Here is a 25,352-nt window from a genome sequence, read left to right on the forward strand (position 1 = left end):
TTGCAATGAATATTCATTTTGTTGCCTTACCACTTTACCATCAATGAAAATGAGGGATTAACTAAGGCAATACTTTATTTCCTTCTGTAATTGTGAATGCATAACATTCATTATATTATTAATCCATCTTGAAATGTTCATACAAAGCTATTTTGAGCCATTAGTTGCGTCACTGTAATTGATGGATTACTGCATTAACGTTTAATTTAGTTTTGTTTTCAAGGCATAACACTCAGTTTCATTCAAGTTAATTGTATAACCAAATAAGGAAATAAATTGTTCCAGGAGAAAGCATAATGCGATTTAAGGATTCTTCCCAATTCAAGCGATTTGTTTTTGGCCTCAGAAGAAGTTGCAGTTTAAGTTTTAGATTTGAAATCTAAAAATGCCACACACACACATCAGGCTAAAAGGGGGGGGGGGAGTTTTTCAGCTGAAAATTGTGCTTGAAAGAAATTTGAACAATTTTTTATTCATAAAGGCTTGATAAATAAATTCTTAAGTTTCTCTTCCTCTACCAGAGTTTAATTCCCTCTCCAAAATCAAGACTAGGTAAGGTATTATTTTGACAACACATAAATCAACTAATAAAAACTAGACTCTGTTAAATTATAAAATACTAGTATAAATAAAAATTATTCAGTATGGCACACCAGATTCCCCATCCAATTGTGTATTTAAAAGTCACCAACATTATGTTGTTGTTGTTCGTTGTTTCTCAAATAATGCTTATATTTAAAATGTATTATATGAGCCATATTTATACTCACTTGTCTGTGCTAGTAAGAACATTTATCTAATACAAAAAATATGCATATGCCCATTTGGCTTCTGTATGTTTTTGAAAACTGTGTCTCAAGTCTGTGAAATGTTACAGTTTAAAGTTTCACTGGTGCAGTAATTTGCTTTTTTCCTCCTAAACTGTTTATAAGAAGCTGTTTATACTTAGGCCACGGATCCATCTAACCCCGCACCTCTACTTTGACTGGTACTTCTCTCTGTGAGAATACTTCTCTATACGAGAAGATCGGTACTTTTCTCTTCCAGCTCACAACCTGATCTTGTTAAGGCAGAGAGGCAAAGAATGAACCTTGGCTGCACAAAACATGAGGTTTATCATTCAGAAGGCTCTCTCTTTCCCCAAAGGTCCAATCTTTTTCACTTTTTGCGCAGAGGTTCCAACTTGAGCTGACCACCACAGCACTGCAAACAAGTAGGTTACTAGCTGTGAACTGCTCTTTATCTGCCTATACAGCAAGTCTTAGGATCAGGCGGCAAGGGGTACATTTTATTATGTATTGTTTCAGAAAGAAAAATGAAGAGAGAAACCGCAAGCGTGAGAAATTACTCTGGTAGATGCAGCATAGCTCATTTGCCTCCAGCATCAGCTGGGGGTAGATGTCATATATTCATGTCATGGCATAATGGCACACTCTAGGCTATTCTCATATACATTCTCATTCCAAGCTCATTTGTCAGTTGTCTGTAAATCCAACATCTTCCTCATGCGGGCTAGTTTATATATCTTTTTCTCAGCTGGTTGTAAACAAATTCCATGTACTGTATGGCAGGTGACAAATAGATGGAATTGACCAGGTGAGGTTTTGGTGCAATCTACACGTTGCAGATAGGCCAGGCTGCAGCTTATTTACTGGAATTATTTGGAAAGGAAGGCAGCTGTCATATCACAAGAAAATATATATATATATATATATATATATATATATAGTTGCTTTGCAGGACTGAACCCATTGTTGTTGCTTAGAAGGATTTGCTTTAGAATCATAGAGTTGGAAGAGACCACAAGGGCCATCGAGTCCAACCCCCTGCCAAGCAGGAAACACCATCAGAGCACTCCTGACATATGGTTGTCAAGCCTCTGCTTAAAGACCTCCAAAGAAGGAGACTCCACCACACTCCTTGGCAGCAAATTCCACTGTCGAACAGCTCTTACTGTCAGGAAGTTCTTCCTAATGTTTAGGTGGAATCTTCTTTCTTGTAGTTTGGATCCATTGCTCCGTGTCCGCTTCTCTGGAGCAGCAGAAAACAACCTTTCTCCCTCCTCTATGTGACATCCTTCTATATATTTGAACATGGCTATCATATCACCCCTTAACCTCCTCTTCTCCAGGCTAAACATGCCCAGCTCCCTTAGCCGTTCCTCATAAGGCATCGTTTCCAGGCCTTTGACCATTTTGGTTGCCCTCCTCTGGACACGTTCCAGTTTCAGTGTCCTTCTTGAACTGTGGTGCCCAGAACTGGACACAGTACTCCAGGTGAGGTCTGACCAGAGCAGAATACAGTGGCACTATTACTTCCCTTGATCTAGATGCTATACTCCTATTGATGCAGCCCAGAATTGCATTGGCTTTTTTAGCTGCCGCGTCACACTGTTGGCTCATGTCAAGTTTGTGGTCAACCAAGACTCCTAGATCCTTTTCACATGTACAGTGGTGCCTCGCAAGACGAAATTAATCCGTTCCGCGAGAGTCTTCGTCTAGCGGTTTTTTCGTCTTGCGAAGCAACCCTATTAGCAGCTTAACGGATTAGCGCTATTAGCGGTTTAGCGGCTATTAAAGGCTTAAAGGCTTAGGGGATTAGCTGCTAAAAGGCTATTAAAGGCTTAGCAGATTAGATAAAGGGGGGGGAAAGCGAAAAAAAAATCTCTAGACTCGCAAGACATTTTCGTCTTGCGAAGCAAGCCCATAGGGAAATTCGTCCTGCGAAGCAACTCAAAAACGGAAAACCCTTTCGTCTAGCGGGTTTTCCGTCTTGCGAGGCATTCGTCTTGCGGGGCACCACTGTACTGCTCTACTTGTAATTGATCACTTTGTGATGGTTCAGCTTAAATGCATAAATCATTATGAAGCACTTAGGCAGTGCTATATTCCTATCCCATTTGGTGTCTGACTTGATCATATGGGGAGGGGGGAGGTTGGCATCATGCATCTACTTGCATGCATTGGGAATCCCAGTAGTGGCAAACCATGTGACTGTGCACAAGTCTGTGAGGGTACAGTCATATACTGTACTTAGGTACAGTCCTCTGCCATATTTGGGGAATTCCCCACATATGAAGAGATAAATTGGTTTGTTAGTGATAAGGAAATGGTGTGCTGTTGTTCTGAGTGACTTCCAAGATCTAGCCACAGATTGTTGAGTGTCAGCTGGAAAAAAAAGGAAAACAGATAGGTGACGAGAATTCACCTGGTTGAACCTCTAAATATCTGGTACCCTGGGGGGATGATTTGGGTGTCAGGGGAATGAGTAACTCTGTGTTCCAAGGGTGAGAAACCATCAGATCCTGAATGAAGCCCTCCAAACCTCTGTCTGACCTTCAGCATTCCCGAGACCACCCTCTCACAGGCACTGTTTCACACCATGAGTGTTTTTACCTGGCTGGAATGTGTCCTTGAACCCTGATAATGCCTCTGTCTTGTCCGTCCTCAGAAATTTACATTTATTACTCTGCTCACTTTTGCCTCTGGCCCCACCCACCAGTGGTATGTGGCTCCTGGAAGATTGCCCAAGAGGTGATGCAGCCCTTGGGCTGAAATCGTTCCCCCCAGCCTGCTGCACACTGTACATAGCACTGACTGAAGAGGGAACAGAAAATGGGCACCTCCAGAAACTCATCCTGCACCCCTTGATACACTAATAAAATGCTTGGGTTCAGGGCTGACAGCCCCAAACTTGGGCCCACCAGCACTGTTTTGCACAGTAGGGGAATGCTTCAGAAAGGTAGAAGAAAAGAAATTATAAACATATATATTCCTTTTATTCTCCTGAAATTACTTCCACCCCACTCAGGAGCTTTAATGGTACTCAAAGGCTGCCTGGAGCTCTGAATAGGAGCATCCTGGACAGTGACTGAAGAAAATTTTGTTGCAAATCATACCTTGTAAGATTATATTATCATGAAGTATATAATATTGTAGTTGTTTAGGTCAGATTGCCTCGGCTGTTTTGTTGCCGTATCGTGAAAAGTCATGTGGGCTCTGTTCACAAATATACAGGCTCACTTCCCATTCCATTGAAATCTCATCTTCAAATAATGCTTCTTTCTATAATCTAAATCTCCTGCTTAGAGCTCATCCACAAGCAGGCAAAGGAATTACCTTTTTAACTTTGTCCTCCTTGTATATATTAAAGCAGGATTTTCATAAGGGTTCTTATTTATATTAATATATTTTACTTTTTTTCTATTTACTTTATGTATAATACATAAAGGTAAAGTGGTTTGAACTGATCTATTAAATCAGTCTTTATTTGCATATTATTCAAACAGTTCACTATTATGCTGTAGAAAGCAATAGATGGAAACATTCTGATGCCCTCATTCTTTCTTGAACTGCAAGTAATCTCTGATCTCAAAACCTTTGCAAATCAATGCAGGATTGTTTATTATACTGGAAAGTGTTCTTGTCTTCTTAAAAAGACTGCGTGTGTGTGCATACATGTTGACAAATAGGAAAACATATCCATGGAATGACTGAGAACACATTATTTATTATAGGTTGCTGATGATCTAATAATTCACAACACAGCAAACCAGCAGCATCAAGAAGTATCCTGAAAGCTCATTAATAACTTTTTTTAAAATGATGCATTCGTAGGCTGTCAATTGTTCATGCTGTCTATGGAACAATGATTTTTTCCCCAGTTGTAATTATATTATGCACGTTTTAAAAATGTATGCCGTATTTGCATCTGAATATTTCCCCTGAATAAATGATTTGGATTTTTTTCTCCAGCCAGAATAAATGCAAACATAGGCCTTTTCCCTCTTATATAACTGTCTATATGAGAAATGCTACTTCGAATTCCTATAATATTCTTTATGAACAAACTAGATTTGACTGTGCAGACCAGTATGTCATGTTGGGTTGCTGCCATAATCCCAAAAGGTGGGGGTGGTGGGAACTTGAAAGCACAGAGGTGAACTCCTGCTTTTCTCCCTCAAATCTTGTCTTTCCCATCCCACATATTTTCTTGTGACCGCTCCCCCCCTCAAAGAAGAAGAAGAAAGCAGCCAGAGAAAGGTATATTCAAAAAACAAAAAATGTGATAAGAAAGAGTACAGCTCTGCCTTTCCATCTACACAATTTGGCTCTTGAAATCTACCCCAGCTTCCCAGGTTGGATTGTAGCTGTTGTTATCTACTGTACTTCTGTGTGAGACAAAACATTATTTATTTTATGCATTTATATTTTTAGAAACATTAACTTCACCAGGGCTTGATGGGGGGGGGGACCTGATAGAAGTGAAAATGAATATTTAAATAAATATAACAGGAAACTTTTTGCAACTTAGACTGCAGTCCTAAATTGGCCTCCTTTAAACACTTGCCTAGGGACGCGGGTGGCGCTGTGGGTTAAACCACAGAGCCTAGGACTTGCCGATCAGAAGGTCGGCGGTTCAAATCCCCGCGATGGGGTGAGCTCCTGTTGCTTGGTCCCTGCTCCTGCCAACCTAGTAGTTCGAAAGCACGTCAAAGTGCAAGTAGATAAATAGGTACCGCTCCGGCAGGAAGGTAAATGGCGTTTCCATGAGCTGCTCTGGTTCGCCAGAAGCGGCTTAGTCATGCTGGCCACGTGACGCCGGCTCCCTCAGCCAATAAAGCAAGATGAGCACCGCAACCCCAGAGTCGGTCACGACTGGACCTAATGGTCAGGGGTCCATTTACCTTTAAACACTTGCCTTGGAGTAAGTTCCATTGACTCCTGGGTAGACATGTATACAATACTGATTGTTCTTGTTTGTCAAAGCTGAGTTCAGAAATGCTATGCCCAGTAAGGCTTTGCTCTAAAGGAAGTGTTGTTGGGCTTTTGTTCCATGTAATTGCCTGTTGCACACATTCAACCTAACAAGGTGCATAGGCTGCAGTTCTATGGCCCATGAGAGGGTGTCTTGGAGGCTTTAGGACTGATTAGATCACCCTCTTCTACACTGGAAACAGAACTCCAGTGTCATAGACTGAGATCCTTCAATGCTCTGGCTCAACCAACATTTGCGCTATGGCCTGCAGGTCCCAGAATTTGGGGTAACATCAGGAGTGATTGGGGGCATGCTAGGGGAAGAAGCTGGGATCCAAAACCCAGGGTTCCTGACCTGCTTTCCAGCTGAGAAGAAAATTAGAAGAGCTCAGGAACATGCCTAAATCTCACATTCACTTTCCCTCCCATTGTTTCCAATGGAAAAGAATGTGTTGTGGGGGATTGTTTTAAAAACTTAACAGCTGGAAACAGGTGAGCTTTGCAGGCCTTAGCATATGGTTGAATCTACTTCTCTAGATGAATTGGGCAATGTTGTTGCTTTTCTTGTTTTAATGTGGAAAAAAGTATTCAAATATGTAATCCCTTTCCCCCATGCACCTGCATTTAAAGTGGTAGAATCCAAGAAAGATTGTAGAAATACCACCACCACCACCCTATAATAATGGCAACTCAATTCTCCACATTCTGCTCAATAACAGAAGTATCAGCAGGCAGAATTGCAAGTTTATAGCATTATACAAACCTTTAGGGCGGGGAAAAAAGTTAGTCCAATGTGGACTGAACATGCTCAGTGTGCACCCAGCTGCTCAAGGGTGGGGAAGAATGGAAGGCCGAGATAAAGGGGAATAGGATGGAATATTCTAGAACAGGCTTCCTCTACCTCGGCCCTCTAGATGTTTTTGAGACTACAATTTCCATCATCCCTGACCACTGGTCCTGCTAGCTAGGTATCTTGGGAGTTGTAGGCCAAAAACATATGGAGGGTCGAGGCTGAGGAAGCCTGTTCTAGAAGAAGGCACAAGAGGTTGGCTGGGATCCTGGATCCTTTCAGCTCAGTACTGACTGCAATGACTGGCACTGGCCTTCCAGATTTTAATAATAATAATAATACCTTTATTTTCAGACTGAAATTGCTTCTTAGCCATACCTGGAGATTCCAGTAATCAAACATTGGCCCTTTTGCAGGCTCTGCCACTGAACTATGTCCCTTTCCCAAAGCACTCCTCATAGGAACACTATGGAAGGTCCCAGTTGTGCAACCCTTATTCATACAGCCACAGTCATTTGCAATGTACATATATCCTCCTGTCAAACACCTCTATATGCTGCTCTATATGCTGTCCAGGTAAGGACAGCACCTGTGTGCATGCAAATATAGTTTCTGTTCCAAATGCAGGATGGATCATGTGGAGAGTCCCTTTGCATATGCAATTGTTTATTAGGACTGTTTCTTAGCTCCTTTCTGTTCTGTTCTGTTCTGTTTCCAAGAAGGGAAAATAATAGGAAGCACAGAGGTAAGAAAGAGAGAAGTGTGCTAAGTTTTTTTTTAAAGAAGCCCTCATTACAGTTAGTAAGATATGGGTGATATTAGCACATGGGATAACAAGAAGCTTGCAGTGTGGTTGATGTATAAAATATGTGCCTCGATATCTTGCTTATTTTTAGATATTCTTTCTCTTTTTGAATTTCCATAATGAGCATGTTGTGCCTGTCAGCATCCTAGTTCCTCACTGAAACCTTCTGTCTCTTTTATCACCAGAGTCTCAAATGTCTTGTCAAACCTCGTAATTATTTCCTAGAGTCAAATCTGCCATTAATCCTCTCAGGAAAGCTCATGCAAAGTACCGTCACTCAAGGGGCATGAAGGGAGGAAGGACATGATGTGTCTGTGTCATCTCTTCAGTCTTCATGGTTCGTTGTCTAGGAGGAACTGAAACTTAAGTAACATGCCCCAGATAGAGGCACAATAGATAATATTACCTTTTGATATTCCATTACAATGCAAACTAGAGAAAAATAATAATGGTGGCAACATTCTCTCTCCTTTTTCTTTTTAACTTGGGTCTAATAAAAAAAAGAGAGAGAGAGAAAGCACATTCCATCCACTGAAACAACAAAGACTTATGAAACAAGAAAAGTAGTGGGGAACTAATTATCGTTCCTTCGTATTTGGCCATGAAAAACATACCGTTTTGGTGGCACATTATTTTCATGCATAAAAATATGCGTTCTTAATTATGTGCATTATTAGTTCCCAATCACTACCATGAAGGCACATCTCTGTGCTCTCTTCCTATCAGTGTTGCTCTTCCTACACTGGAGGAAAATAGTGTGCTATTTTGAAATACAAACTTTTTTATCATAGTCTCATTAAGCAGAATATTATTGCAGTTTGGGGGGGAAAGGTGGTAATACTGCTGTGCAACATGTAGTGCATGCTCAAATGGAAGCCCATAAATTGAGTTCACCAACAGAAAACAGTTATTCGGAAAAACTGAGGTCTAATTCATTTGGCTCCTGGGCACACAGAGCTTTTGATGGACAGTAAAGGAGGTGCTTTTTCTGCTTCATGTGTGTTGAGATTCCCAGAGAGTGTGTTTAGCTGTGTGCACAAAGTCAGAATATATAATTTTCTTTCTGGACATGCAGTGAGGTAGCCTTCCAATGAAAGCTGAGTGTTGCACCCAGAATTGTACCTGAATGCCCCAGTATAATATCTTTATCAATTGAAGGTATCTGAAGTCAGAACAGGTTCTGTTCTGTTATTTGCAGTTGAACATTGCAATACAAATATCACATATCTGAGTGCAAGGTTTTGAAAAGTCTCTGCCAGTGTTAGAACAGAAATATCATTTGAAAGGTGTCAGTTCTTTTACATAATTGTTAACTGTAACTTCCCTTTTCTGCATATACCACACACTTAGGACCAATAAATTGTCACAAAAACAGTAATGGATTCTTTTAAGTGTGCTCAGAATACTGATGAAAAACCAAATTAGTACTCCAGATCCCACTGAAGTCAGTTACAAAATTACCACTGACTTTTATGGTTCTGGATTGCAAGCTGAATTATCTTAGCAGGGCCAGTTACTATCTCACAGTCAAGGCACAGCTGGTTTTAATATGTACATTTCTTGCAGCAGGGATGTCTGCAGGATTAACTTCAGACTTGAAAGTGAAAAGATAATGTAAATGTGAGAGAATAAAACCAGGTCATAGAAATTGTAGCAGCATATGGTGCAAAAGCTGAAAATGTGCATGATGCAAAAATAGCTCCAAATCATAGATATTTAATGGGCTTGAACTGGCTGTCTGTCACCTGTGAGCCTCTTCTAGCCAATGTCTGAGCTGCTGTGATTTCATGACATGTTCAATGTTATGACTATAGAGGTGGAAGGATCAGTCACAAAATTCTGACAGGCGAATGTGATGGAAATAAAAGACCGAATTGGCTGGGGGCAACATTGCATATTGCCGTGGAGGGGGAAGGATGACTTAAGTAGAAAGGTTTTCTAAAGAGACAGCAGCTAGGCAAGAAGAGGTGGTGGAAGGGAATGTAAGATTAACCTTTGAAGATGCCACATCGTGCATGTATTAACACTCAGTTGTCTAATTCTAAACAAAAGTGAATTTGCTATGAGTGCACCCTAAAATACAAGTCTGCACACTTTTAAAACACATGAGGAAAGTGGTATTGCAGGTAAGATACACAATGAGTGAAGTTGCTGAAATCACAACAAATATTATTGTGATTACTGGAAATGGATATGGTTCACATGTTCAGAGCAACTAATGCAAAATCTAAAAAGTATACAACTGGGGAAACATGTTAAAAAACAGGATATTTAAAATTCCTGGCAATACTTTAATTACTCAGATGTTAACTTGGCTACAGCAGAATGCAAAATGAAGAGCAAAGACATATTTCTGCAAAGTACTTCAGGATTGTTTTGTTCTATGGCTTATTTGAAGCATTTGTCTGGTTTGAGGATATTTTGGATGAATTCCTAGAAAATGCATGAAGTTTGATAAATATGGCTGGTTCAGAGGAACGCCCATGATGATAAAATATAATTAGGCTTAGAATATTGTTCATGGCGATGGGAAGCAAACTGAACAGTCTGGGTCATCAATAAAAGTTAGTTTGAGGAAATATCAGATGACTTAATAAGTTTAATTGGAGTTTTATTATCTGGGAGGGGGGACCTAGTGCTAGGAAGTAAGATCATTTTAGGAACAATTGCATATGCAATTAAAATTCATCTTGATGAAATCTAGAGGGGGCAAAGCAACAGATGCAAATGTAGTTAAGTGGCAATGTTAAAATAATTCTAAACAGAAGGCCTCTTAAAATACATAAATAGAAATGCATTTAGTTGGGAAGTGGGAAATCTAAATAAGAAAGAAAGATGCAGCACAAGTTAAAAACATAATTAGAAAAATAAATTGTAAAGAGTATTTTAGATTGAAAAAGAATCTTGTTTTATTGACTGTGTCTGCAAAAAATAAAATAAAATGAAAGCATAGTCTGCTTAGGAAAATGGAACACTAGAAAATGTGTGCAATTAATTGTGGTGTAGGGAGAAGAGGGCAAGCTGAAATTTCCAATCAGTATTCTTGTAGTATTTAATGCTGGTGTTTTGTAAATGTCTTTTAGTACTTAACATCTGTGTGAATCCATTTTACAGATGAAAGCATGTTGTGAGGTGTCTAAATCACACAGTAGCCCACAGCTAATGCTTACTTACAACACAGTGGTACCTCGGTTTAAGAACAGTCCTGTTTATGAACGTTTTGGTTTAAGAACTCCACAAAACCAGAAACAGTGTCCCGGTTTGTGAACTTTACCTCAGTCTAAGAATGGAATCCGAACGGTGGAAGGGCACTAACGGTGGGAGGCCTCATTAAGAAAAGTGCGTCTTGGTTTAAGAACAGTTTTGGTTTAAGAACAGACTTCTGGAACGGATTAAGTTCATAAACCAAGGTACCACAGTACAGTAGACTCACAACTTGCATTCATTTAACTTGTGCACATTCAACTTTGCACGCTTGGCAATTAAAAAAAATAAAAATGGAGGAAGGGGAAACTTTGGCTTCAATGGTGGGTGGGATTGCCAATGTGTTTTGTCTATATGCAATTTTGGCTTTATGCACTATCCCCAGAACATAACTCCTACATACGTTGTGGGTCTAATGTATGTTTTTAACCTATGCTGAAAAGAAAAGAGAGGATGTCAGTATTTTCATCCCTCCCATTGCAAGGATCACCAGATCATGTTTGTTTTACTTTCTGTCTGTAAAAAAGGAGGGGGCGGAAGCTACTCTTCTAGACTTCCGTCCCTAGTATTTGTGCTTTTTTCTTTGATCTGTCTAGAGACAGGATGGCAGTATGAGAGCTGGTTCTCTCATACATGTTTGTTATGTTCTTTTATTTGTTTAAGCAGTAGAAATAAATTGGGTTTGCTACAAAACCTCCACAGCTTTGCTTCCGTTACTCTGCTGCATTTGAGGTGCTCACATGAACAAATGTGAGTCCACAGCACCAGGACCTACTCCTTGGGAATGCTGTGCTGCTGTTCCTGTGATCGGAAGGTGCTCCCGTCACCCAGACCATGCAGGCACTGAAAACGTGCGCTGAACATGGGTGTATGGAAAGAAGGTGCCTTGTATGTTTCCCATTTGGGGAGTAAATCAGTTGGGCATACAGTTTTTAGTGGGTAAATGGGCTTAAGCCTCTCTCTCTTCAAGTTAAATTCTGGAAGCTCCATTTCATAAGACAAAAACTTTACAAAAAAGTTTGGTAGGGCAGGTGATGTATCTATATAAAACAATATACAATGCCATATCAGGAACTTTGAGCTTTATTTCAACTTTATTTGCATTGAAAGTCATCAGTCCGCTGAAGAAAATTGAGAGGTTGAAGGACAGCACCCTAAAAATTTTAATACTATAATCCCTTTCTTTTAAGTCTGTTGCTCATAACAAAAGCAAGCCAAATGTTTCAGCAACCCTGTGACAAAAAATGTAGCATTGTTTGTGTTGAATTTAAGAGATAGATGGCAGGGAGCCCTAATTACTGTTAGATACTGTAATCTGCCACCTCCTTCAGCAGCTGTGTTCTAACCAGCAGTCCATACTAGCAGTAATGTTGGTGAATGCATCACTCATCCATAATTTAATTGAGGGGACTGACCTGGCATATATTATCAAGACCTTTGTAGATCACCTGATCTCAATTAGCTATGTCCCCAGTGTACTTGGTTTAGCACCAGCAGAGACAGGAGAATCGGGTTATTTGGGCTGCCATAATGCATTGGAATTCCACTGCTTCTGTCAGGCAACCAGACTTCCTGGGGACCAAGAGTGAAGCTTGTACCTGGTGTTGGGCCAGAGAGTCAGAGTGAGTGTTCTTTTAGTGTTCCATCCACTTCACTGCTCAGCAGTCTGCTTCTGCCAGCTCAGGGAAGAAATTTCAGAAGTTCTGTTGGAAAAAAACCCAGATGTGGTATTGGGAGATTTCATCATAAGTACCAAGAACACCTTGGTAGGTCCAACCTGCCTGAGCACCTTCTCATGAGCAATGTAAATAGTCATCCAAATTTCTACAATTGGATATGAGAAGACTTTTACTACCAAAACCTCTGCTTGCATTAGTGGTGGTGTATTGTCCGCAGTAACGGCAGCACCCCACAGAGCATTAGGACACCCAAGGAAGCATTTATGTTGCTCCCTCAAATACACTCTGCCCAAGTTTTTGAATTTCTGGTAATTTCTGAATTACCTGTTTAATTCAAAATGACAGTGACCATCCTACAAACCTTCTAGGGAATAATATGATTGATTCTTGAAACAGCATTATTCAAAACATGAAAACATTCAAGCAGGACGGCATTAAAAAAATATACCCTGCATTGCTAGAATTGCTAAAAGCATATTTCAGTGTGAAAGTAATGTCCCTTTAGCCCCAGTCTGTATATAAAAAGAGCAGGTTTTTGAGATGTTAGCAAATGTCTTGGTTTGCAAACTGTTCTTCCTCCTATCAGTTTTGGCCACATCTCTCAAATATGGTCCATTCAAGACCCCCCCCCCAAAAAAAACCCCCCGTATTTCATGTTACCTGGTCATTTATCCTTTCCTTTTAACATACCTTTCTTCTGTCCTCTTTTGTGCCAAATGTGAGGGAAGCAATAGCCAAAGGACTCCATCTATGAAGTCAAGCACAACTTCCCATTTAACCTTGGAAGGAGGCCACATGATTGACATTTCCATTCCTAGAGTAGGTCCAAGCCATTACAAGAGCCAACTAAATTTCATTTTGCCTTATCTGCAGGTTATCATTCTTTCAAGAATCATCACATTCTGACAGGATCTTGATTTAAGGTTTTCAACTCAGCTTGGCTCAAGCTGAATTCACAAGGTCAAAAAGATTCCAGGTTTGTTCATAATACAGAACCAGAAGATGGAATGCCAATCCTTTCAAGGCCCTGGAAGTGGCTAGATGTGTCTCATATTCCCATTCTCAATTAGGGCAATTTTTAAGGCTGTCAGCTCACTCCCCCCCCCCTCGTGTGGGTCTTTTTTCTCTTCCTTCCACATATGAAACTTGTGGCTAATTTTATCACATTTTCTTTTCCACATCATTTGAAAGTTTAAGATATTTCTGTATTTTCAGTATCATACTATTATGAAGAAAAACAACTTTTTTTAGCGAGAGAAAGAGTTCTAAGTTGTTAACAATATTTTCTCTTTTCTCAATAAATGAAAGAAAGAAACAAAATAACAAGGAAACTAGTGAAAAAGGCATTTTGCTTGTATTTCATGCATGTGGACCTGAATATTGCAAGGGGAACAATGCATAGATCTAATGTTAAATGTGAAGATAGCCCAACTGATATGAAAACATATACAAAGAAAAAGCAAGTGAAGTTCTGTTTATTTTGAAAACTGTAAGAACAAGCAATCCTGGGGCTGATGATCCCATAAACTTGTATTTAACCATTAAATGGCTAGGCAGATCAAACCAATTAATACATGTTATCCTCTACAGAGCAAACATTTGATTGGGCTGTGTTAACCGAAGTGCTTTAAAAGCAAGAAATTAATTGTATGTGTTTGCAGCAAGCATTTGGGAAGATGTGAATGTATAATTTCTGCCTGGACATTCGTTACACATTTTAGTGGTGAGGGAGCACTTTGTATTTTAAGGATGCATCACAGAGAAATTATTGGTGAACATAGTGCATTTTATGCATGCATCAGGCAGAAATTCTTAACTATGTACTTAGTATAACTAGGTACTAAGTATGGGGGGGGGCGGGATGCACCAGTAGAATATTTTATATTTTTTCCATTCCACACCTCTCAAACTAAATTATGCTTTCTGTGAGATGAGGGAGAATTCCAAAACAGCAGAAGACACATGGACGTTTTCAGATAAAATTCCCTTTGATATTCTCATAAGAGTTTTGGCTCTTTATTTTTCACTTAATAAATTAACCACTTAATAGGTATAAGATATTAGCTTCAGTTGCATGGACTCCATGTGCCTATTCCAGTGAAAAGACAAATCCTTTCCAAATCTGTTCCAGTACAGTGGTACCTCTGGTTACGTACTTAATTCGTCCCGGAGGTCCGTTCTTAACCTGAAACTGTTCTTAACCTGAAGCATCACTTTAGCTAATGGGGCCTGCTGCTGCTGCTGCCGCCGCGCCACCGCTGCACGATTTCTGTTCTCACCCTGAAGCAAAGTTTTTAAGCCAAGGTACTATTTCTGGGTTAGCAGAGTCTGTAACCTGAAGCATATGTAACCCAAGGTACCACTGTAAACATACAAATCTGAGAGTTGGGTCCACCATTCTGCCAAGGTAGAGGTTAGGCTTGAACACAAGATTCCATACCACATTCATATTGCTGTCATTAACACCTGCAATTTCCCAGCATTCTGGAACTTGAGTCAACATGGAAAACTCCATAACACAACATGCTGAACTGTGTTTTCTTAATTTAATAGAACACTTTCTGTTCTATTAATAAACAAGCCATAGAATGACGCACAACGGACCACCAGCAGCAGCATTTTAAACTTTTGGATGAACAAGATATGCTTTTTTTCATTGAATTGCTGATGGACCAGGGCTGGAATTGGATACCAATATTAATTTCAGTGCCCACATTAGTCTGCAAGAGTGGTCAGTTCATCCTATTCAGTCTTCAGGATTCATTAATTAAAACTATATGGTCTATTGATCGATCCTTTGAACAAATCTTCAGCAAGACTGGATTGAAATGAAGATTTATTACAATGTCTGCAAATGATCCAGTATCTTTCACTGTTACACCTGCACTCTACTGAATATTTTTTCTAAATATGTTCTGGCCATCATCCATCATTTTATCCTTAGAATTGGAACCAGCTCACACATACATGTGCTTCACTTGACCTATCATGATCTTCTTGTTCACTCAATGAATGTGTGAAATGTCTTCTTTTCAAGAGTATTATTTCCAAGTTAGCACCAAGTGATCTGTGTAATTTGTGAGCACTCATTAGCACATAAAAGGCTATTGCCTACTTTTACAGAAAGCCAGTGTGGCGCAGTGGTTGGAATGTAGGAATATGACCAGGGAAGCCTGCTCTCAAATCCCTAGGCAGGAAGAACTAGCTGCACAGTTATGAGATGGGGGCACCTGGCTTACCAGTAGTACATGTAAAACAGATGTAGGGCACTTAGATCCCAAACTTTATGTGAGCCAACAGTGTGATGCATCAGTAAAAAAAAAAAGTTAATGCCATTCTAGGCTGCATCAACAGAGGTATAGTGTCCTGATCAAGGGAAGTAATAGTACTAATTTATTCTGCCTTGTTCAGATCCCACCTGGAGTACTGTGTCCAGTTCTGGGCCCCACAATTTTAGAAGAACGTGTGCAGAGGAGGGTGACCAAGCTTTATGAGGAACATTTGAGGGATTAGGAAAAGTGCTGTCACATGAAAGATGAGCAAGCTTGTTTTGGCCTACATTGGAGGCTAGGTCTTGAACTGATAGCTTCAAGTTAGAAGAAAGGAGATTCCCACTAAACTTCAGGTCAAACTTTGGCACTGGTTCAGCATTCAATCTCTTCACTCTAGATAAATCCCCCCCATAGATTTTTTTTTGGGGGGGGGGATTGTAGTCAATTTGTGGAAATTATCTGAATTTGAATTATGAAGGAAAAGGTAGGGCAATCTTAATCCCTGACTCTCCCAAATTTAGTCAAATTACATCACTTGGAGTTTTCAAAGAACAGTAGGTAAGGTGGCTATCACAAAAAAGCTGGCCCCTTTCTTGTTACTATAACCCAAGCAGTGGAAATGATAAAAGAATACATGGCATTATTTGCTAGAAAGTCATTATTTCCCTTTTCACTTCATAAATTCCTGGGATGCTTTGTAACCTTCTGTTTTTCCTCCAGTTCTTTTGCTGATTTTGTTGAAAGCTGAACGAATCCACCAGGTACAAATAACCTGGCTGTAGTTTTATTCTTTTCTTTCAGAGCCACAATTGCTTCATGAAAATAGAAAAACTGTAACACAGCATTGCAGGACTCTATATCATTTTGACTCTGATGGCCTGTTTCAGGTATTTCGACAAAGAACTTTGGTGAGCTATTCGATGCTCAATAATAAGTAACAAATAGTGTGATTCAGTGAATTTGTTTTCCTTAGAAACGGCTGACTGCAGTCTTTTATTTGAAATGTTAGGTAAAGGCAGCGCTGCAGACAAACATTCCATGATCCTTGATTTACTGAACAGATGACCTGGAGAAACTGCCTACCACAATGAAGGATATTATGGCTGAATTTTCCAAAAGCATGTTGTACAAAGTATGGATGTGGATTCACATGACCAGGCTAAACCACAATGCAACTTTTGCTCACAGTAGATATAAGATTAAATGCTTTAACATATGCACAAGCTGGAACTCAAACTATGCTTGCCAGGTCTTTTTGCAGGGAGATGATTGTCATCTTATGGAAAGGCTATCCAGTATAAACTCTTTCATTAAAATTCTGGAGGTGTTTGGAAAAGCTGAAATAGTGAATCTTAGTATTTTAAAGTGCTAGTGATATTGAAATTGTGTATAAATTAAAAGCCTAACAGCAGCCCCTTCCTCTGGCCCAAAACTGTGATACTTTGCTCTGAGTTTGTAGACTGAAAGCAACAGGTAGTTGCAGCAAACTTCCATGTATAAAAGAGGAGATAAGCAGTGTTCCCAACAGCAGCAGTTCCCTTGGCCAGTAGCTGGTATCAGGCGGAAGATCCCGGCATTGAACAGCAGCAGTCACAGACCTGAGGGCTGACTGATATGACAACAACAATTCCCCAGGTTGGAAGAGGGGTTGGCCCACGGCACAGCCACTAACTGCCTGTGCCATGTGCCCCTTACCTGGCCTGCCCCACCTCCCACGCCATACCTCCCCCTACCCAGAACCACCATAACTGGACCTCTCTTTGCTCTCCCTTGCTCCTCTCCTCCCAGGCATATCCCACAAATGCCCTTACAACTCAATTAAAAACAATTAATACACTAAAAAATAAATAAAAGGATATAAAAAAACAATTTAGAAGAAGAGGCCCTCTCTGCTGGGCAGCAGAAGAAGTTCTTATGAAGCAGCCCACCCTGGGCCAGCCAGGTGGAGAGAGGCAGCAGCAGGGCCCTCAGGATCTCAGCAGGGTGATTTGGTTAGTTTGTTCAATAAGCCATGGTTTGAGAATAGTACAGACTGGGTCATAGTGTGTGTTAACAAGAGCACTCTATAGCTTGTTGCTGTGTTTAAATTAGAAATGCTTTATTACACATTACTGGTAGGGGAACAATAGTACCGGACAATTGTTACTAGTTTCAAAACAAACGTGCTTTATTTCATAAAAATTAACATTTTATTATTGTCTCTTTGAAGAAGAATAAAAAGTCACCACTCCATTCACATTGCATATCAAGTAAGTGTCATTATGAAAACATCATTAATATGGAAATTGCAACACTTTGATTAGCACTTGCAGCCCCCTTTTGATACAGAAAAAAGAGGAAGGAACTAACCAGATTGCAGCAATTTACATAATAAAAACCCAGTAGTGGCAGTGCCACCAGTAACTGAAACTAAAGGAGGCTATCATGTCTTTTTAAACAGTTTAATGCAGTTTTTAAAATGTGCAGTACAAAGGAAAAGAAAATATTTTTCTTTAAACTGACAAACTAATTGAAAAGGAAATAAATCATAGATGGATGGTGTCTTTTAGGATCATAGTCTCCTGTAAACTATGAGCCTAACAATGCGATGTAAGCATATTGTCAATGCTGCTTGACATTTCCAAAATAATGTACAGCCTTACCTTGGAGTAAATCCCATTAACTCAATGATGTTTAGTTCTGAGTAAATGTGAATGACATTGTGCTGTAACAAAATTCCAAGTAAAACAGCAATCGGTCATATATTTCCTATTACAATCAACGCAACTCATGTTAAAATTTCAGTAGGAATTGGATTATACATTCTGTACTCAGTTTCAAACTACACATACCAAGGAAATCCTTAACTCAGGGTTTAAACTATAGAACTCTTGAGAATGGACCGTGTTCCTGAAGAACGTTGGTTGAAGATTGAAATTCACCTACTATTGACATTGCCTTGATCTTGCTTGCTACCTACCTTACTTAGGAATGTAATACCTCCATTGTAAAATGTTTGTATCTTGATTTGTTTCCATATTGGGGTCTAGTTATGCCAAATTCATTCCTTTATATGTGACTAAAGGTAAAGGACCCCAGACGGTTAAGTCCAGTCAAAGGCGACTATGGGGTGCAGTGTTTATCTTGCTTTTCAGGCCAAGGGAGCTGGTGTTTGTCTGCAGACAGCTTTCCGGGTCATGTGGCCAGCATGACTAAACCGCTACTGGCACAAGGAGGGCCATGATGAGTGCCAGAGCGCACATAAATCCTGTTTACCTTTCCACTGCAGCGGTACCTATTTACTTACTTGCACTGGTGTTCTCTTGAACTGTTAGGTTAGCAGGAGCTGTGACAGAGCACCGGGAGCTCACGTGGATTCGAACTGCCAACCTTCTGATCAGCAAGCCTAAGAGGCTCAGTGGTTTAGACCACAGCACCACGTGCGTCCTTTTATATGTGACTAGAAATGTCATGAGTAACAGATAGCACATTATAAATAAGTGTGGAAAACAGGAAGCACAAAGTAATTTATACTTCCTGTGTCCCTTCAGATCACATTCAGAACTAGTTCATATGTCAGTAGCAGGGGTTGTAAGAACTGCTGTGACTTGTCTGTTTATATATTGCTCTGAGCAGTGCTTCAAGAGAGCCTGTTATCTGGCAATGTAGTTATTTCCGATGCCAGTATTGCTCTGCTCTGCCCACGATACCAGACCCACCCACATCATTAGTTTCCTTCTAATGCTGCCAGGAGTGTCACTGGCATGACTAAGTTACCATTCATGGCTTTTCTGGTAACATATGCATCAACCTTCAGTAAGCAGTTCAAAACTTTTTCCCGTTCTTTCCTTGTTGAGCACCGTGATAATAGGGATACTCTCCCAACAAATGCTTAAAAGATATATTTTTGAGCTTATGCTATAGAAGACTAGGAATCTGAAAGGCAGTGAGAAAATATTGTGCAGCCTCTGTGTTTCATGGGCTAGCTGAAGTAGAACAGTGATAACAACACAATAAAAATTCTGCAAAGAAATTAATAAAATGTTCACAAAAAGGAAGTTAAAATACTACCGTTATTACTTGAAAGAATATTGCTAGGCTCAGATAGGGATCATAACTCAGTTAGTATAAGACACAACAGGGATCTACTAAAATTGACTTACTTGGTGGCAAATTGTGTTTTCTACAGTACTATAGCCATTTTCTGCAGCTGGTTTCTATAAAAGTGGATTCATTAAAATTTAACTAAAGCTAATATTAGTATAAGAGTTAAGAAGAGCAAGACAGATTTTAAAACATTAAAATTACAGTCTTCTTCATAGAGGAAATAGATCCAAGATTCAATAAAACAGAGTACAGGGGACACCAAAGAAGAATTTAAACTCATATTGGATTTGGAGGGGTGAAACGTTTTAAATGGAGGGATGTGACCAAACAGTGAAATTTTGGTTCAAAGGGGATCTTTTGAAACAAAGTGTAAAATCTCAGTTGAGACCATGATTTTGCCTAATGGGACAGAGCTCAAATTAGCTAATTTGCTTCAAATTACCATGGTGTTTCAGAGATGAAATGATTCTGAAACTTGGGCAATGATAGATGCTTTATAATTTTATTTTTATCACATTGCAATGAGAAGATTAAAGTTGCTGGAACAGACCAATATGTCTTTTTTATTTGTTTGCTAACCTGTAACCCGTCTTTCCACCAAATGGTGCTTAATACAGCCACAAATTAAAAAGCACATCATCAGAACTGATAAAAACACCCAGTTGAGCAAATTCCATCATATATGCAGCATATGGGGCCAACAATCTGTCTGAATAAAACAGTATTTGCCTGCCAGTAGGAGCTCATCATATAAGTGACTTGGGGAGTTCCAGAGGTTGGAAGCAACCTCCAAGAAGACTTTCTCTCATGTTCCCACCAACTATGCATCAAAAGTCTTTCTAGTTCAGCATCCAGTTTCCCACAGTGATCAAGAACGCTTAGTAGCATGAAGGCAACATCTCTTTTTCACCCTACATTCAAGTACCTGGTATTTTGTGGCCTTTGAATGTTTAGGTGTCATAACAACAGCCAGTGGTAGACCTATCCCATATGAATTTGCTTAATCTTCTTATAAGAAATGAACAGTCTGAAATAGCATACATTGAGTGGCTTTACTTTACAGGAAGGGCCTTTCTCAGTTGTGGAATGTTCACAGAGACCTGTGAATTCTCAGCTATATGGGTTCAGCTTAAAATACACCCTTAACTCTTAGCTGTTTCCTCAGATGGGGAGGAGAACCTAGCAGCACCAACAGGTCCGAATGATTTGTGTCTTCTGGATTTGCGTCACTCTGTCTTTCAGCCAGAACAACACTCATAGTGTCATCTTTGCCCTAGTAGGCCGGGCAATGTGGAATTGCATAGAAGCCTAAGCCAAAGAAAGGAGCATTTAGTTCTTTGAATGCTTGAGGGGGTTCATCTGAACTTCCTTTTGTGTGTAGCAGTAACGTAAGTTGTAGATAGGAGCTCCAAGTCATTAAAACAACATGTTTTACAACTCACTTTGAAGGATTGCATCACACACTCCCACCCCAATTTAGGTTCAGATCTTACCCAAGGGAAAGGACCACTCCCATTATCCCTGACTATGCTTGCTGGGCCTGATGGAAGTTAGAGCCTAACAGCTGAAAGCACTATGTTGGCTATTGCCCACCCCAGCCTTGTAACTCACTCGCTTCTCCTTTGTCATATGTTTTACATCAAAATAATTGTTCTTATATAAATATCCTGAATTCTGACAGAAGGAGTAACAGATCATGTTTTTTGGAGCCCCATATTGCTTCTCATTCAAAAGCTCACAATCCCAATGAGTTCCACATAAAACATTGAAACAAAAAGAAAGACGGTGCAGGACCTAGTCAGTTTTCTTTCTGCATTTAGAAGTTTGCCGCTTAGTCAGCTAAAGAAACAGGACAGATTGATTTTGACAGAGCTATCTGCTCAGATGTTATAGACCCGATTTATATAGGCTTATTCAATAGCATTTGAATCTCTAGTGAATGGTTTTATACAGCTTCATTTGTATGTGTCCTAGTACATTTGTAGTTGTATTTAGTGGCTTATTGGATGGATTGCCTTTTGAGAGAAGCCAAATGAAATGACAACGATCCCTCCCGCCCCCCTTTTTGTGTTCAGGACTCTCACTATTCTTTTTTTTAAAAAAATCACAAAATTTAACTAAAATCTTTATCCCAAAATCAGAATAAATACTATTTCTGTGGATTTAGCGTACTTGTGGATTTAGTACATAAAAAGGAAACGAGAAAACCCGAGATGTCTGATCCTGTTTTACTTTCTCAAGAAAGTCCCTCTATATTGTCACCATCATGTCAGGCAAATCCAACATAATTATCAGTTAATCTAAAGCAGCAATGCAATGCAGCTTACATTGTTTTACTATTGAACACAATGGAACATCTCAGTAGACCTGTGTGGAATTACATAACACAAGGGGCTGCTCTACGTATTAAGGCTGCTGAAGGAAGACCAGTACAAATACCAAAGTTCCCACCTGCAAACACTTAATGGTGTATACAGTACGTGCACTTTTCTTTTACTACTAATACAATATATAGAAAAATATGAGAATAACAATTAGAATATATTGATTGAAGAAAACTACCATATAAAGCAGCCAGACATAAGCATAAGTAAAGTGGCTAATACATCAATTAAAAGCTAACAGACAAAAATATAATATCCAATATTTATAAATAGATATGTTCATAACAATGCATGAGGCTGTACAGTGGTACCTTGGGTTAGGAACTTAATTCGTTCCGGAGGTCCGTTCTTAACCTGAAACTGTTCTTAACCTAAGGTACCACTTTAGGTAATGGGGCCTCCCACTGCCGAAACACGATTTCTGTTCTCATCCTGAAGCAAAGTTCCTAACCCGAGGTACTATTTCTGGGTTAGTGGCGTCTGTAACCTGAAGCGTCTGTAACCCGAGGTACCACTGTATAGTAATAATTAAATTTGGCATTCCCAAAAGGCTATGAGAATTTACCAGTTTTATAACATTGCCATTCACATAAAAGGCTCACACAACTATCTATGCAGTAAGTTTAGCAAGTGTGGCTACATCTTATACATATCCTATAAAATCAGTCAGGAAGGGAAGAGAAGGAAAATCCCTTCGATGTATCCCTAGCAGCCGCTGCTGGAGACAAATGCCTCACTCTGCCTAATGGTAGGGCCCCCCCTGATTTTAATAGCTGCCTTATCTACCCAACCCTGTAAGTAAAAAAGACAAAGGCTGCAATTATATACATTCTTGCCCAGGAATAAGCCCCATTAAACTCAATGAGACTTGATTCTGGGTAGATGTGTATAGCATTGCACTATTAAATTACCCTCCCCTGCTTTTGAATAAAGGTGCATAGAACCACACTGTGTGGTTTATTTCTGGGGGGAGTTCCATACATTAAAACTGCTGCCAGAAGCACTAATGCTACACTCATGTTTCCATCCACAAACCCTTAAAGCCTGGAAGTATACATGAGTATAGATGTATCTTGAAAAGCCAGTGAATATGTATATGGGACAACAGATTTGGAATTTGCAAGGAAGATTAAACTGGCAGCTCTTTATTTGATGGCCTCTTTACATTTGAGGGCAAGACAAAGAGACATTGCAGTACACGTGAAACAACCCTGGTTTCAACAAAGCCAAAGACATGGGCTTAGACGACAGACAGATTTCTGCAGCCACATTCCCTTTCAGTATGAGTATATATTTTCAACTATATAATTAGCTGTGATTCCTCCTCATTTACCCTGTGTTTCATTGAAATGAAATAATATTATTGTCAACTCCATAAAAGCAGATACTGACACCCTGCTCAACAATGCTATGGAGCAAAGTGTTTAGACAGGATCATGCTATTTTGCAAGGAGGAGAATGAGGGAGGTGTTATGCAAAGGGGGAACAAAACAGCTAGTTGCTGGGCCTCTATTGCATATATTAAATTGGCTGGCAGTACATTTCAGCAAGGAAGCCAAGCCAGCTCAAAGGCCTACCCTATAACCTCTAATCTTGGGAGCTGAACTCTATTATTTGCCATTAAAATGAAAGGATGCCATACTGAAACAGATGTCTTCAGCAGACACGTTCTCATTACAGATGAAGTTTAGGCAAATGGAAATTGAGCCACAAATTTTATTTTGTAGATTATGGGTCTAAAGAGCTTTGTGGTTGGGCCTGGCATTTAAAAACATGAATTAGAAAAGCTCTCAGAAAACCAAGCACTAATTAATGGCCCAGCAGTTCTGCTGAATCACAATGTAGGAACGAGGGAGGTTGTGAAAGGAATAGTTTAGCAATAACCAGATACCCCAAACACAGAGGCACCAGGTCACACAGTGCCTGACACTGTTTAGTGGGTCCATGTTGTGCATCTCAATAAAGCATTTTAATTAACTTGGGGGCATGTGAGACAGTGGCTCTCTGAAGGAAATCTTCCAGAAGACCTTTAATAAAAGCAAGCACAATGTGATATGAGAGTTTTATGAATACATGCCAGTGCAGGTGTTTGAGTGAAAATGCGGGGATTTAAGGTGATCTCTGTATTTATGACAGTTCAACAAAAAAGGCTAGAAACCAGAGGCAAAGTTGTTTTAATGACGCCATTTAAGCTGGTATATCACATTACTATGAAACTGCCCTCTTTGACTTTAAATGCCTAATATAAAACTACAAACATTAATATCTGGATGTATTTCCATGTGCCTCTAAGCACTGGATTAGAGAGTCTGAGCTCCAGAGTTCAATGACATGCTCCCCCTACATTTAACAAATTGTTTTCAAACGTGCTTGACAGTTAAATGAACTTAATCATTTCAATAATATCCATCTCTGCCTGTGGGCTCAGTGGGAAACAGAACTTAAATATATGGTTCATGTTTTGTTTTATGAACTTTTCGGGAAAGAATTTGCCTCTCCACTGATTTGCAAAGGGCTTTCCCCCCTGTTATGCTTAAATGGAATTTACCGTAACTTCTAAAGAATTCCTCTTCTTGGCATGGAAATATGTTTGAGAATTTGCAAAAATCTGGATTGGAATATTTTGATAAATACTTATTATATCATTTGTATGTGTGTGTGATATATGTGCCTGCTTGAGCTTTCCAGTACAACTCATTGCAGTGATATATTGCTTTGTGATGGCATTTGCAGTGGTCTATAAAACCTGAGTCGTATCCATACCATACGCTCAAGCACATTTAGAGCACATCACTTCCATCAAATAATCCTGTGAACTGTAGTTTGTCAGGATGCTGGGAATTATAGGTCTGTGAAGAGTAAAACACAATTCTTAGGATTTGCTGGGCATGGTGTGGGTATGGAATTTACCCCCTCCCTCCACTCATCCTTATTTTTTTCTTTTCCAGAAAAATATCCGGGTAGAAAGGCACAAAGAAACCATAATTGCATGTTTATTTCAAATTATCTTGTGTTTTTTTTCATATTAGAGAGAAACACAGTGCAAGTGGTTATGCAGACAGCATCAAACCTCAGATAATGCTGAGGATAATAGCCATTTTAAGAGAGGCAATTTGCAGTCTGAACCAATGCATGCCTCTGCTTCTCTTTCCAAAGCACTTTTACAAATAGGGAGAGGGATGCAAAATCTGCTAGGGATAAGGGGCATATGAAGGGGGGTCAGAGGGGGTGGTCCACCCCGGGTGCCACTGGGGGGGTGACAATATGGCCCGCTGCCTCCCGCCAGCTGTAGAGCGGCTGAGGGCACATGCGCCGTCAGTATGTGCGCCGCTTGTGCGGCGTCCATACGGGCTGCCGCTCGTGCATGCTGCCCATA

At 39.8% G+C, this 25,352-nt stretch overlaps 1 protein-coding gene across 2 annotated transcripts in view; it reads left to right on the plus strand.

Moving 5' to 3' along the window:
- The window catches only part of LOC308476416 (uncharacterized protein), a 177,035-nt gene that overhangs the window by 2,304 nt on the left and 149,379 nt on the right, over window positions 1-25,352 (plus strand). For both annotated transcript variants that reach the window (XR_013985863.1, XM_081003993.1), the window contains exon 2: window positions 16,308-16,393. The gene's annotated coding sequence lies outside the window, so the exon portion shown is untranslated. The remainder of the gene's footprint in view (window positions 1-16,307; window positions 16,394-25,352) is intronic.

This window comes from Podarcis pityusensis, assembly GCF_964106645.2.
Source record: "Podarcis pityusensis genome assembly, chromosome: 4".
In the NCBI taxonomy this organism is placed as follows: domain Eukaryota; kingdom Metazoa; phylum Chordata; class Lepidosauria; order Squamata; family Lacertidae; genus Podarcis; species Podarcis pityusensis.